Genomic DNA, 12,853 nt, shown 5'->3' with positions numbered 1-12,853 from the left:
AAGCCATCTCCCATTGAGTCAGCGGAAGATGGTGATGATCAATCAATGTCTCGCCATCCTGACAGCTCCTCCGTGTCACACAAAGGAGACTTTACAGGCTTTTCCTTGATATAAAAAACAGGGCAAGGTTCATAAACACAGAGTTCAAGCACTATTAATTAAACAGAAAACTAGACTTCTGTTAATTGACTTAAAGATCTCATTTACTAATTGTATTATTGTCGAAACATCAAACAAATTACGTATAAATGTAACGTATAAACTATGTACTTTTATAGTTACTATGTGGGATCCCTGTTATAGAATGTGGTTAGATCTACAGCTGATTACACATTAAAGTGAAAAACAACAAAGCCGTAGAAGACCTATGCATGATATGTCATTTTGTCAAAAGATATGATTGTGTTTTAGCATTGTTTTAACCACGTGTCAGGTTTCTGTTTCACTTACATTCATCTGCTTTTTGTGTGTCTCCCTGTAGACAGAAAACATCAAGAAGATCAAAAGGCTTATGCTGGCTGTATTTTATCTTTCTCATTACTATCAACAGATCCCCCAGAGAGAAGCTAATCAAGAATGAAACAATTTCACTGACAGCATTTCATTTAATTCAAACAGTAGAAGATTTGTCACCCTGTGGTTAACTAAAAATACTATCAAGTTACCAGATATCTCATCTTTCTAAGATGCCAAGAAATTGCATTTCTCTGATGTTGCGACTAATTAAAGTGTTTCAACATAACAGTTTAAAATGATACTTTCAGTACTTAAATCTAACAAGAAAATTTGTATTACAACACAGCAATAGGGAGCCCGCGCAAGGAAAAAGCATGGATGCATGCCTTTCAGCAACATTTTAAATCATATTTGTACTTTTTAATGCCCATATTTGAATTTACTTTGATTAATATTCACTAATCACAGCTTCAATGACTTTTTGTGTGAAGTATTATTTGGTGGACATTTACAAATTACATGTAGGTATTTTTGGATAAACAAGACAATTAATTTGTGAATATTTTCAACATTTTAAAGTTGCATTTAATATAACCTAGAATCTCTCTCACGGAAAAATATTAAAATAGGTGTTCTTACCTAAATGTTAAAAATATTTCCAAACACAATGCAAATTAAATTCACAATCATCATAGTAATGTTTGCCCAGAAGTTCATCTGGCACAGGCAACCCTCAGATTGTCCCATTTAGTGACTAAAAGCTGCTTTGGAGCCAAAATGCTTTTTCAGCACAACAGCCCCATTGTCTTCAAATTCTGGTTCTCATTTCCACACATGCTGTAAAAATAAACTTTACTATTGCTCTTCATGCTGGTCCCAGGTTAGACCTATTAAACAAGCAAAATGAGCAGCTTTTTGGGAACCTCAGAGGAGATATCACTGAAAACTGATGGTTCTCAATACTGCATGGTGGGTTTTGATAAGGACCATGTGGGCTGTTGCCCAGGGGGGCATTAAAAAGGAGTGGGGGAACTCATTGGGAACCTGCAATCAAGGTGTTGAGCAACTGCTGCTTATAGAGAGACTAGCTGACATCCGTTGTGCAAGACTGCTTCTGCTTTTCATATTTAACATCATGTTTTGTTTTATGCTGTTTGTTTTTGCATCATGTTTCCAGATAGCAATGGTTCCCAACCCTGATCGTCAAGCACTCCTGCCCTGCATGCTTTAGGTGTCTACTTGTTCTTACACACCTGTTAGTTGGATGAAAAATAGGCTTCAGCAGCTCTAGGTGGCATGCAGAGGAGGCCATGCACTCATCTGAAGCAGTTGTGTTGGAACAGACACAACTAAATCATGTATGGTCAGGGGGGCAGAGGTTAGGAACCACTGCCTTATAGCATCTTCTGATTATTTTTCTGCTCCCATTACTTCTCTCAGTGCCTCTGCTCTTTGCTCCCATCCCAGCTGTGTCAGTAACCAGGTTCACCTGTTTCTTGTTCCAGTAATCACCCTTCTGTTTATCCTTCTAGTTTATTGTCAACTTGTTGACAGATAGCTGCAACTCACTGTGGCCTTTTGCTAGTGGACTTCTTGTTTGTATATTTGTTCGTGTTTTGGATTTTTATTTTGTTTGCAGAATTGTACTTTAAGTTTAATTTTTCGAATGTTTGCCTCATCTCAGTCAGTCCCAGGTGAAAAAAAGTATACTTTAGTATACTACATTTTAACATACTTTAGTAGTATTTAAATAGTATCAAATTACAGCTAATAGTATATTTTAGTATACTATACGTACTTTTTTGGAACAACTTCAAGTGTGCTTAGTGTACTTAAAGTATACTTTTTAAATATATTTCAGAGCTTAATTATATTTTGATGTATTTTGTATAATAATTCTGTCTCAGAATTATATTAAAATATATATTTTATATACTTCAAATATATTTTAAATATATATTAGTAATGTATTTAAATTACATTTAATTTTTATTTTTGATTTACTGCTATTGATAATAAACTACAATTTTAATTACTCGTGAAAGTCTTTATTCCTACATACCTATTTTGTAAATGACATGCATAACTACACTACAGTACTTACATTGTTTCAGGCTAAAATTACATGGGAAGATTAATTACACAAGATGTTCAAGGTAATTCAAATATTGTATTATTACAGACACTTTAAAACTGTAATTTTAATCAAAACATTATAAACTTAGTATAAATTATAATTTTTCAGGTTAAAAGTGAACACAATGAACATGAAAATTTAAGTGTGACAATAAAACATGAAAGTGAGGATCAACAACAGAACATTCCCGTTCACTGCACCTTACAGAAACCTACAAAAAAAGAACCATAGAGCAATTAAACAGAGAAAGCATTTGAATTTAAAGAGAACAGAAAAATGGCAAATAAAAAAATAATACAATTTTAAGACGTTGTGGACTCGCCATGTATGTGACATCATAAGAACTGATGATGATTGGGACCGGATGCCTGGGGTGGAAAAACATTTCTGGGTGTCGTCTTTGCCTGTTTATGTTAGAAGTAGGAAAAAATAGTCAGCAATTTCATAGGGTCAGTTGATGTTGGCATTAACTATGAAGCTGTTTTAAGAGTGGACTTAAGGAGACAAACTACCTTAAAATCTTTCCATCCATRATCTGAACACACTGATCCTTGCAGGGTGGTGAGGGGGGCTGGTGGTGCCCATCTCCAGCAGCCATCAGATGAGAGGCAGCGTTCACCCTGGACAGGTCACCAGTCCATCACAGGACCCTGAAAGTCAACAACAAATAAAATGTATGAAAGAGAAATGTTTAACAAGGAGAAAAATTCTTTCCAGTTACTTTTAAATCAAAACATGTTTATTAAGCACTTGGTGTTGGTAACACATCAGTTTTTGTTGTTGAAAATGTAGCTAACTCCTCATTGAAAAAACAAACTTAAATCATGAAGATGATGTGGAGGTTCATCCTCAGAGCTGGTTGTTGATCTGGTGGAGTCAGAGCTTCTTCTGAGACAGAAAGTCTTTAGCTTTCCTAACACCSGATTTCTCTGGCTTCCTCTTTCATCTTCATTTGCTTAGTTAGACTGCAAACATATGTTGAAGATAAAATCATTGATGGACGAGTTAGAACAACAACCACCTCACAATATCAAAGTCTCTCTGTCTTATGGAGCTTAATTAAAACCAGGTTAGTTTATGAATTAAAGTATAAGTCACAACAAACAGCCTCCATGCAGTTATAACATGAAGCTGAATGATTCCTATTGTAATAATCATACAAGTCACAATGAAATTGATAAAATAATTATTTATGAAACCAACGTAAGTTATATATCTTTAATAAGCAAACTTACCACCAGCTAGCAACACTTAGCAGCCTTCGTCCCTCCGGGCTCCTTTTGTGACAAACATTTCATTTCCATCGGTTGTTGTCCCGTTGTGTTGTCGTCTAACTCGGACTAGGACGTCACCAGCTTGAATTTACCAAAATTAGTAACTATTGTCAAGGCCTTCTTTACTTTTAAGACAATATTATGCGAGTAAAAATGGAGAATTTGAACAGCGTCTGTTATCTTCCCTGCGTTCAAGTTTTTTCTTCTCTTTGTGGCGTTTCTAAAATAAATGAAATTGTGCAATACCGCCACCATCTGGTCTGGAGTGTGAACTGGAGCTAATGCTGTTGATTATAAGGTTTTACGTCACACATCTGAAAATTGATTGGATACTTTCTTAAAAAATTACATCACGATTATCATTTTTTTTATTGTATGCAATTTTAATAAATAGTAAAAGATTATTAAGGCACTTAAAATTTATACATATTCATTCATATTTTGTTCACTTAAAGTATACTTTTATTTAATATATTAAAAGTGTATTTTGGTACAATTATGTTTAAGTGTGTTTAAAGTTCTAATTTCGAAATTGGTACAAGTGTATTTTTAGTATACTTCAGATATACTTATAGGTAGTACACTTAACATTTAGTATACTTAAAGTGTACTTTCACAAATTTAAGTATGTTTGAAGTATACTATAGTTTTTTTTCCACCTGGGGTGCCCTACCTCCTACCTCTGCTTGTACTACCTGGGGGGATTTACACAATATCAATGAGAAGTTATTTAGGAATAAAAATCCCTCAAATGTGTTTCATTGTGTGGTCTTTGCTGCGTGCAAGTTTATGAAGTTATGTTTTTGTAACAAATCATCAAATCATAATACGACTGGTTAATATAACATTTCCTTAGTGGCCTTCAATAATCTGACCTCTGGTAAGAATTAAAACTATTATAACAAGGGGAAGAAATTGTGCACATTTTATGAGGAACAATTCTCATTTTTAAACAGCAGAGCTGGATTTTCAACATTGAATAGTTCTTCATTCACACACAGTCTCAGTGGTCATAAAAATATGCTGTTGCAAATTATATATCCTACGCCAATGCAAATTATTGACTATCCAACAAAATAAATCTCATATTTTCAAGTGTAAAGATATGTGGTGTTTCTACAAAATCTTTATTTACTGTATAATTTTAATGTAAGAATTTGAATTCTCATATTCAGCTTTACAGTTAGCTATTCAAAGCTAAACTCCCTTTGCGTTTCGTACCTTTGCAGACTAGAAACGCCACATTTTCAAGCTTTCTTATTCCATATCTGACATTACCATAGTTTTCGGACTATAAGCCGCTACTTTTTTCCCACGTTTTGAACCATGCGGCCCGGTGCTGCTTTTCTGTGGATTTTTTTTTCAACCACCAGGGAGCTCTTTAGCAGGAAGTGAATCATTGGAAGTCAAAATTGGAAATCAAAGAAGAAAGTGCTGATTTTCATTTAGGACAAGCACAAGCTAGCAGCAGGCACGACGGTCCTTGTGGAAAACCGAGAGCGGTGGAGGTATCAGCGGCTTATATATGTACGTTTCCATTTTTTTTTTTTTTTTTTTTTTTTTTTTTTACTTTGTGGGTGCGGCTTATAGTGAGGTGCGCTCTATAGACCGGAAAATATGGTAATATATTTCATGCACAAACATTTAATAAGTAAAATATTAAACCGTTTCGAGATTGCTGCTCTCAGCATTAGTCACCAAAAATATGAAATGATTATTTACCAGAGACAAAGTGCTCAATAAGTTCATTCATTCATTCATTCATTCATTCATTCATTCATTCATTCATTCATTCATTCATTCATTCATTCATTCATTTTAGTTTATGACACACGAGTGGCAACAACTGCCTCCCTTCAATATGCCTTTTTACTCTTTTGCAACATTCTACCATTCCTACCCATTGTTTTCAGTGCTATGCTGTGTAGTAATTTATTTATTTTGGCACTTTTTAGCATCTGATATCATGAAAAATAATGGCAGCAGAGAAGTTGTTTTACATGCAGGAACAGCTTAGTATGGAGGAGGCACGGCTGTGCTTTTTCAGAACAGATGGTATGATCTTGAACATTTTACTGTAAAGGAAAAAACTTTTCCACCTATTTTCCAGTTGCGGCAGCACATAAATCGTCTGGCTCTTAACGAGTCATTGTGCAATTCAACCTTTGACCTCTGAAATCTGTAAGGAGGGATCCATATTTTATAATTTCTATTTCTTATTCACATGGCTGTCAGGAACTCGTGTTACAGAGGTATTGCTCAGTTTTGTATGCTGAGATATGTGAAGTTCTTGACTACAGTTCTCTGAAAAATTTTCTCGACGTAAAACGATTTATTTCACACCAGCCGAAATTTAACCTTTGATATTTTTTCAATACAACTGAGGAAAGTGGATCAAATGTACATTTTAGACAAGGGGCAAATATTTATTAATTTATATTTTGCATAACAAATGTTACCTCTGACTATTTCATTTCAGGACTTTCTCCTTTTCTCAAATTATGAATTGATTCCAGTTAAGAGATTTGCGTAAATAGACAAAAAGAAAAATGTGAAAAGGCAGAACTTTAAGATATCTTAATGGTTATTTGAAAGCAGAATATGTAAAACAAGATGTTGATTTGATGCGTATTGAGACGAGCACATTTCCTTCAACGTAGCTCGTCCTTTCCCCCTTCGTTTCCACTTGTTGCGCAGCGTGCTCCAGTCGGCCACACGATGGCGCCCTCTGCCGTGCTTACGGCGGTGAACAGCCATGAAGGCTGCCCTGTGAGGGAATCCGAAGCCTCGCTGAGGTAATGCGTTTGCCGCTGTGGATCACCGCTTGAAGGACCGAAGCCGCACATTCGCCGTCAGAGCGCTCCCGACGTCCCGGATGGAGACGGTAAGCTGTCCGCTAGTGTTCACAACAGATGCATGTTGGGCTTTTGTTGTTTGATCACATTTCGACAGAAACAGAATCGTGCTGTGTGTGAAACGGCGGATTGTCTACAGGCTGTACCTGACGTCTGGAAAGTTAAGAGGACGAGGAGAAATCAATGAACAGGGCATGGATGAGTCCGTGTGTTTATTTGGGTATCGGATGATTATTGTTTGGCTGTTTATGCATGCAGGTAGATTTAAGAGAGAGTGAGAGGGCAGGAGAGGTGCTCCTGAGTTGTCTGAGTTGTAAATAGGCTACTTGGATAAATTTTATAAGATGTGGTACAAATACATGCATCACATAATGGTATATATTTATTATGTTTATTTTGTCACACGAAGCGTTTTGACATACTATAACACACTTCATACACTCACAGGCAGACGCAGCCATGCTTCGTTTTTCTGTGTGAATTGAGGAATGTGTTTCTTGGAGCTTGAAAGGCAAGTTCAGTTGCATACTTACAATAACTCTGAGACTCTTAGGAAGAATTTCCTCTATTCAAATTCAGTTCAAGTGGAAGTGTGGATGGAGCTCTGCACTCTCTGTGTGGCTACACTTAGGTGGGCAGTTGGGTGAGGAAGATGAAGAGAGTCTGGGGGACTCCTCAAGGTCACAGATGTTCAGACAGACAGACAGACGATGATGAGGCAAAATTATTTCTGCAAGACGGATGTTGGATTCTACTTTAATTATTTTGTTGGCAGTATTTAGAACTGCTCCCACTCACTTGATTTTATTTCCTTTTTCTGTCAACTGCATCTGATACTCGTCCTTAACTGTACTGAACACTAAGGCTGATTCTTTATTTACCATTTTCAGAAGTGGCTTACGATTTATTTTAGCAAACAGCACACAAACAAATTATGAAAAGTAAGCTTCCAACTACTAAACATAAAAAACAAGCCATATTCATTCTGCTTTAGTAATACAGAATTATTTATTTGTTGTTTTTTCCTCATTAATTTTAATTTATTGATGAATTCCAACATTTTAACAATGCGACATACTTCAAATAGGGTTGAAACAGTGAAGCCGACATCACTTGGTCTTCAAGCAAGACCTGAGTGGAACTCCTCTTTTGCTGTCCCACACACACCCAAACACACACTCACTTGCCCAGTTCTGCTATAAAGTATTTTCATTGTATCAACCAAGAATTCCCTTTCTTCACAGATTACACAGACCACAAATTCACTTTAAAGCAGAATATCTGTTTCTTTTTTTTCTGAAGAGGAAGCTGGCACAGTTTAGAGTGGTTTTGAAGAAAACTTAAAAAAAAAAAAACCTATGCATGTCATGTTTCTATTTTTAGAAAAATAACCTATGTGATGTACACCACAAAGAGAAAGCTGCTTTTCACTCCACTTTCAGGAGTGAAGGTTACTAAAAGATGTCTCATCACTGAGCAGATTTTATCTGAAAGCACTTTATGGTCCTGATGTTTTGTGCACAGAGATGATCCCTTTAATCAATCTGCACTCCTGGGTCTTCCTCAGATGCCAAACCCCGGAACGACCCGCTTCCTTCCGTTCAGATTCAGAGTTTAGGCTGCAGGCCACAGCGGGAAGCGCAATGAATAATAAATGGTTCTGAGATTATGAGTGAATGTTAGTTGGGTAAGTGTGAGAGTTTATGCGCAACACCAACCAGAAAATATTCTTTCTGTAATGGAAATCATCTCAGTGAGGAAAAAATGAAACAAGACGTAATGACAAACCTTCTCGCTTCCAGTTTTTTATGTTGAAGTTGCAGCACCACCAACACTGAAAATGAAAACAATATTGACGTACATATTTTTCATCCTTTAAATGAATATAGACAATTATTCGGTTTTGGATTTAGTCTGTTCTCTTGTTCCACCTTTTAAACAACGTAGTTAATATCAAAATAGGGCTTTGTATGTTCAGTCTTTCTTCATGCTGACATTTTTGTTAGTCTGAATTAGGACAGTAGGACTGATTTACAGTTCTGTTTTCCTATTGACAGGGTAGTTTTTTATAGCCATTTTCTGATCTTGTATTAACACATATAAGGTTTCTATACAGATATCACTTTATTAATACCTGCTCTGTGCTTACAGAGCAGGTATTATACTGTATCTGGATGTTTTAGATTCCCAGCTAATAGTCACTCATGCCCTCTTTCTGATGTAGTCTGGAGCAGAGTAATCATCATCCAACTGGTAGCTTAACGTCAAGCACAGCCATTTGTCAAAATGTCTGTGGCTAAAACCGTAAATTCAAATGAAGGCTCAAATTTGCTCATCTGCTTGTTAGTGTTCAGAAAAAAAAGCTGTGCATGTGAGGAAAACACAATATGTGTATGTTGAAGATTATAAGAGATATTTTATAGCACTGGATCATCAGGGGTCTAATAAGCTGGTCCTCAAGGACCGGTGTCCTGCAGCTTTTAGACGTGTCTCTGCTTCAACACACCTGAGTTGAATAGTCAGGTCATTAGCAGGACTCTGGAGAACTTGACTGCACACTGAGAAGGTTTGATTCAGGTCTGTTGGACCAGGGACACATCTAAACTTTGAAGGACTCTGACCCTTGGGGACTTGAGTTGAAGACCCCTGTTGTATATGAATGTGAAACACTAGAACATTCAGAGCTGTGTGTGTGTGGCATTAAGTGACCTTGATTAAATCAACCAATCACTGTTTGCTCTCAAGGAAGGAGAGATATTTGCTCCCCTGGCCTGCCTGCTGTTTTCTCTCCTTGTCTCTTCATGTTTCTCATTCTGTCAATCTTTCCATCTTTGGCCTTTTACAGTAGCTATTTTTGCAGCTCCTGTCACCCTGTACTTCACCGTCTTTGCTCTGCAGCTGCATAACACCAAAGCATTAATTATGGAGAACTTTCCCTCTTTCAACCACACACACACACACATTAATACAATAGTCCTACAGTGTGTTGAATTGCTAAGCCTTGAGGATCTGTCTTTCTAGGCAGAACTCTTTTTCTCTGCAGGAGTGTGGGCCTGTTTCCAAGGACCTCTTTTGGGGTTCTCTTGTTTGAGACTTTTCCATCTTACTTATTTATGACATTCAAGGAATGTTTTATGTAACAAACCGGTTCCTGGTACGGAACAACTAATTACCTATTCAGATTTGAATCGTATCATTATTATTATCCGCATTAACAGCATTATCAGCTAATGGAAGTTATTTTGGGCATGTGCCAGTGATAGTGATGAAGGAAAAGATTGGGGTGTATTTAACTGGAGCAGAGAAGCAAAGTCACCACAAAACCGACACACAGGATGCATCCTCCTCCATCATTTAAAATCAAATGTTGGAAAACTGTGGAATGCATTCATTTTCTTCACTTCTGTCTTCACTTCTTTCACGTAGCTCTTTAGTACTTATGTGAGTTTTTGTGAGGGTGATGTTCTGCAGACTGAGCAGGTGCACACTGCACAGAAAGATGGGGCCCACTGAGCAGAAAGAGAGAGGGGAACTGGTGACGGAAGGAAGGAGGGGTTTGTCTTCATAGGTTGTACAAAAGAGTCAGTGTTTTCTCCCTCAGTGTGCTCAGAAAAAAGCCAGAAGTGGTGACGGTGGGAGCAGAAAAAAAGAAAAAGAAAGGGGCCCTTTGGTCAAATTGTCCTCACATAGCCTGTAATTCTTTCAGTGGCCCCCACCGGCCCCCACCCCCTGTCAACCCTCATCCAGCGGCTCACTCACAGCTTGTCTGCGGTGTCCAGGTTTCTGCTACAGGTTCCCCTTAAATCCACTGGATGATTTTAGGATGCCTGAGGAGCGAGAGGGAAAACAACCAAGAATCAATGAAAGACAATTGTCAAAAATACTATACATTACAAAGGATTAAATTTTGGATTATGCAGCTCTGTTACAACAATGACATTTTAAGAAACATCTTTCTTTCTGGAACCTAAATCAACTTCTTTAATGCAAAACATCTGATGGGTTTACCTCTTCAGGAAATGAATACATTTAATGTTATGTCCTCCAGAGTGATAAAAAGTTATTCTCTGTGTGTGTGCGTGGTTGTGTGTGTGTTTAAAGCAGGGGTGCCCAAACTTTTTGAGACCAATATTTACTTTTTCTCTCACCAGCCGGCTGATAACTACCACATGGACACAAAGATATAAAAATTATAAATTAAACTCTATCGACTTATTTTATATGCAAATATACATCAGTTATAGCAGAAACATCAAAATGATCGAAAACTTAATGCAGTTTCCTTCCTTAATGATATTCTGACACTAGGAGGAGGTTACTGGTTTCTCATTGTCAGGAACTGGTTGCAAACCTGAGGTCAGCAGGTATCAGTCAGTTATGGGAGATCTGAACTTGGTTTGCTGACCTCAATATGATAAATTACAGACTGATAGGAGGAACCACAGAGCTCTGTTAGGTTAAAGCCACATATTGTGAAGTTGGGATGTTTATTCCTCCAACATGTTCAGAGGAATCACCTCTAACCAGATGTTGGACTGAAATTTATTTCAATGTCATTTGTGAATGTTGGCTCCTCATTTTCAACAGTGGAGCTGTGAAGGTTGAAAAAGGTTATAATCTTGGAGAAAGTATCAATATAATTATTTCCACTAAATAAGAGACAAAAATAAATAGCATATTTGATAGAGGAAATGCCTCTGACTGAGCTCAAAGCAAAATGCCAGAGAACACCAAACTATATTTTTTGTAAATAATAGACAATTAATTTAATTTCACTTATTTATCACGATAGAAGCCATTTGTTTGTTACTTAATGAAATATATTTGTCCTATTTGATGTTTGTTGTAGATGACATATATTCGCAAACGAACAAGATAATTAGTCCAAGTTTGTCATTTATTGAATGTTCAGAAACTGCAGCGGTTGTGATGCGCCACCGCAAAGGTAAACGAAGGTAAAATAACCTGAACAGATAATCAATTCAAAACCACTGGTACCTTTTTACTCTCTCTCTCGTTGCCGTGGCAACCATCTGCACCCCACAAACCGAGCAGAGATTACGTTAAAAACATAACATTCAGTCCGTTACAATATTAGGTTTTCAGGCTTGATATTTATTTTGAGATTAGTAAAAAAAAAGGTCCCCACAAGGTATTACAAACAAATGCACACACACATGTTTGTTTCGCTGTCTTTGTGGGAACTTTCCATTAATTTCCATCCACCGTAACTCTAATCAAAACTCAATTCACACATTGGTCCTAAACTTTACCCCAAACCCAAAAACAGCATTTCTTCTTTGGGAGCAGTGAGTCCCAACAATGTAATATGTACCAGGAAAATAGTTCCGACAATGCATCAAATACACGATACACACCCACACTCAACAGGCTTCTAGTGGCTTTGTGAACCAGTGATGTCACTCATTCTCAGTGACATCACTGATGACTCTCCCTTTATTCACAAATTCCATAGGGCATCTCATTTATTCTACATTTCAGGTTGACTGAAGAGCAAACGTGGTAAGGATAGGCACAGTTGCTGACAGTTACAGTTGACTGAATGAAAAAAATGGCTGACAGTGACTGTAACAGATGTGTGCCTGATCTGGATAGCTGTCTTACAGACTGAACTTCTCTGGACACGACGCGTGAAAACTTGGAGAAGGAAAACGAAGAACTCCGCCAGATAGTTGAAAATCTCCGTAGGACAATCAAGTGCTCCAAAACTGGCAGGAGTTCCAGACAACAACACCTGCAAGCACAATATGACATGCTTGCAGGTGCAAAGTTACGCACTTCATGCTTAGATTATGTCTCTTCGTGCAGAGCAAGAGAAGACAGATCCCCATTCTAGTCTTGGGTCTTAATGGCCGTTTTGGTCTAATTTTGAATTTACCCTTATATTTTCACCTTAAAAACTAGTTACCTTACCTTGTTTAGTATCATTATTTTCAGAACATCCTAAACTTTGTGATTTTACAGTGTTTTTTTCCTTTTGACAAAATTTATTATCACATTGGAGCAAAAAACACACACAGAAACAAAATCCGAGTAGAAAAAATATTGATATTTTTACTATAAAACTCACAAAAAATATTGAACAAACCATTTTTACAGTCTAACATGAA

The 12,853-nt window shown here is 37.0% G+C and overlaps 1 protein-coding gene across 1 annotated transcript in view; it reads left to right on the top strand.

The window, feature by feature from the left end:
• Positions 1 to 6,650: 6,650 nt before the first annotated feature.
• veph1 (ventricular zone expressed PH domain-containing 1) overlaps positions 6,651 to 12,853 on the top strand; it is a 76,474-nt gene continuing 70,271 nt past the window's right edge. The window contains exon 1 of the mRNA XM_017308330.1: positions 6,651 to 6,751. The gene's annotated coding sequence lies outside the window, so the exon portion shown is untranslated. The remainder of the gene's footprint in view (positions 6,752 to 12,853) is intronic.

This window comes from Poecilia reticulata, linkage group LG13 (assembly GCF_000633615.1).
Source record: "Poecilia reticulata strain Guanapo linkage group LG13, Guppy_female_1.0+MT, whole genome shotgun sequence".
In the NCBI taxonomy this organism is placed as follows: Eukaryota; Metazoa; Chordata; class Actinopteri; order Cyprinodontiformes; family Poeciliidae; genus Poecilia; species Poecilia reticulata.
This window is presented reverse-complemented; position numbering and strand designations above follow the sequence as displayed.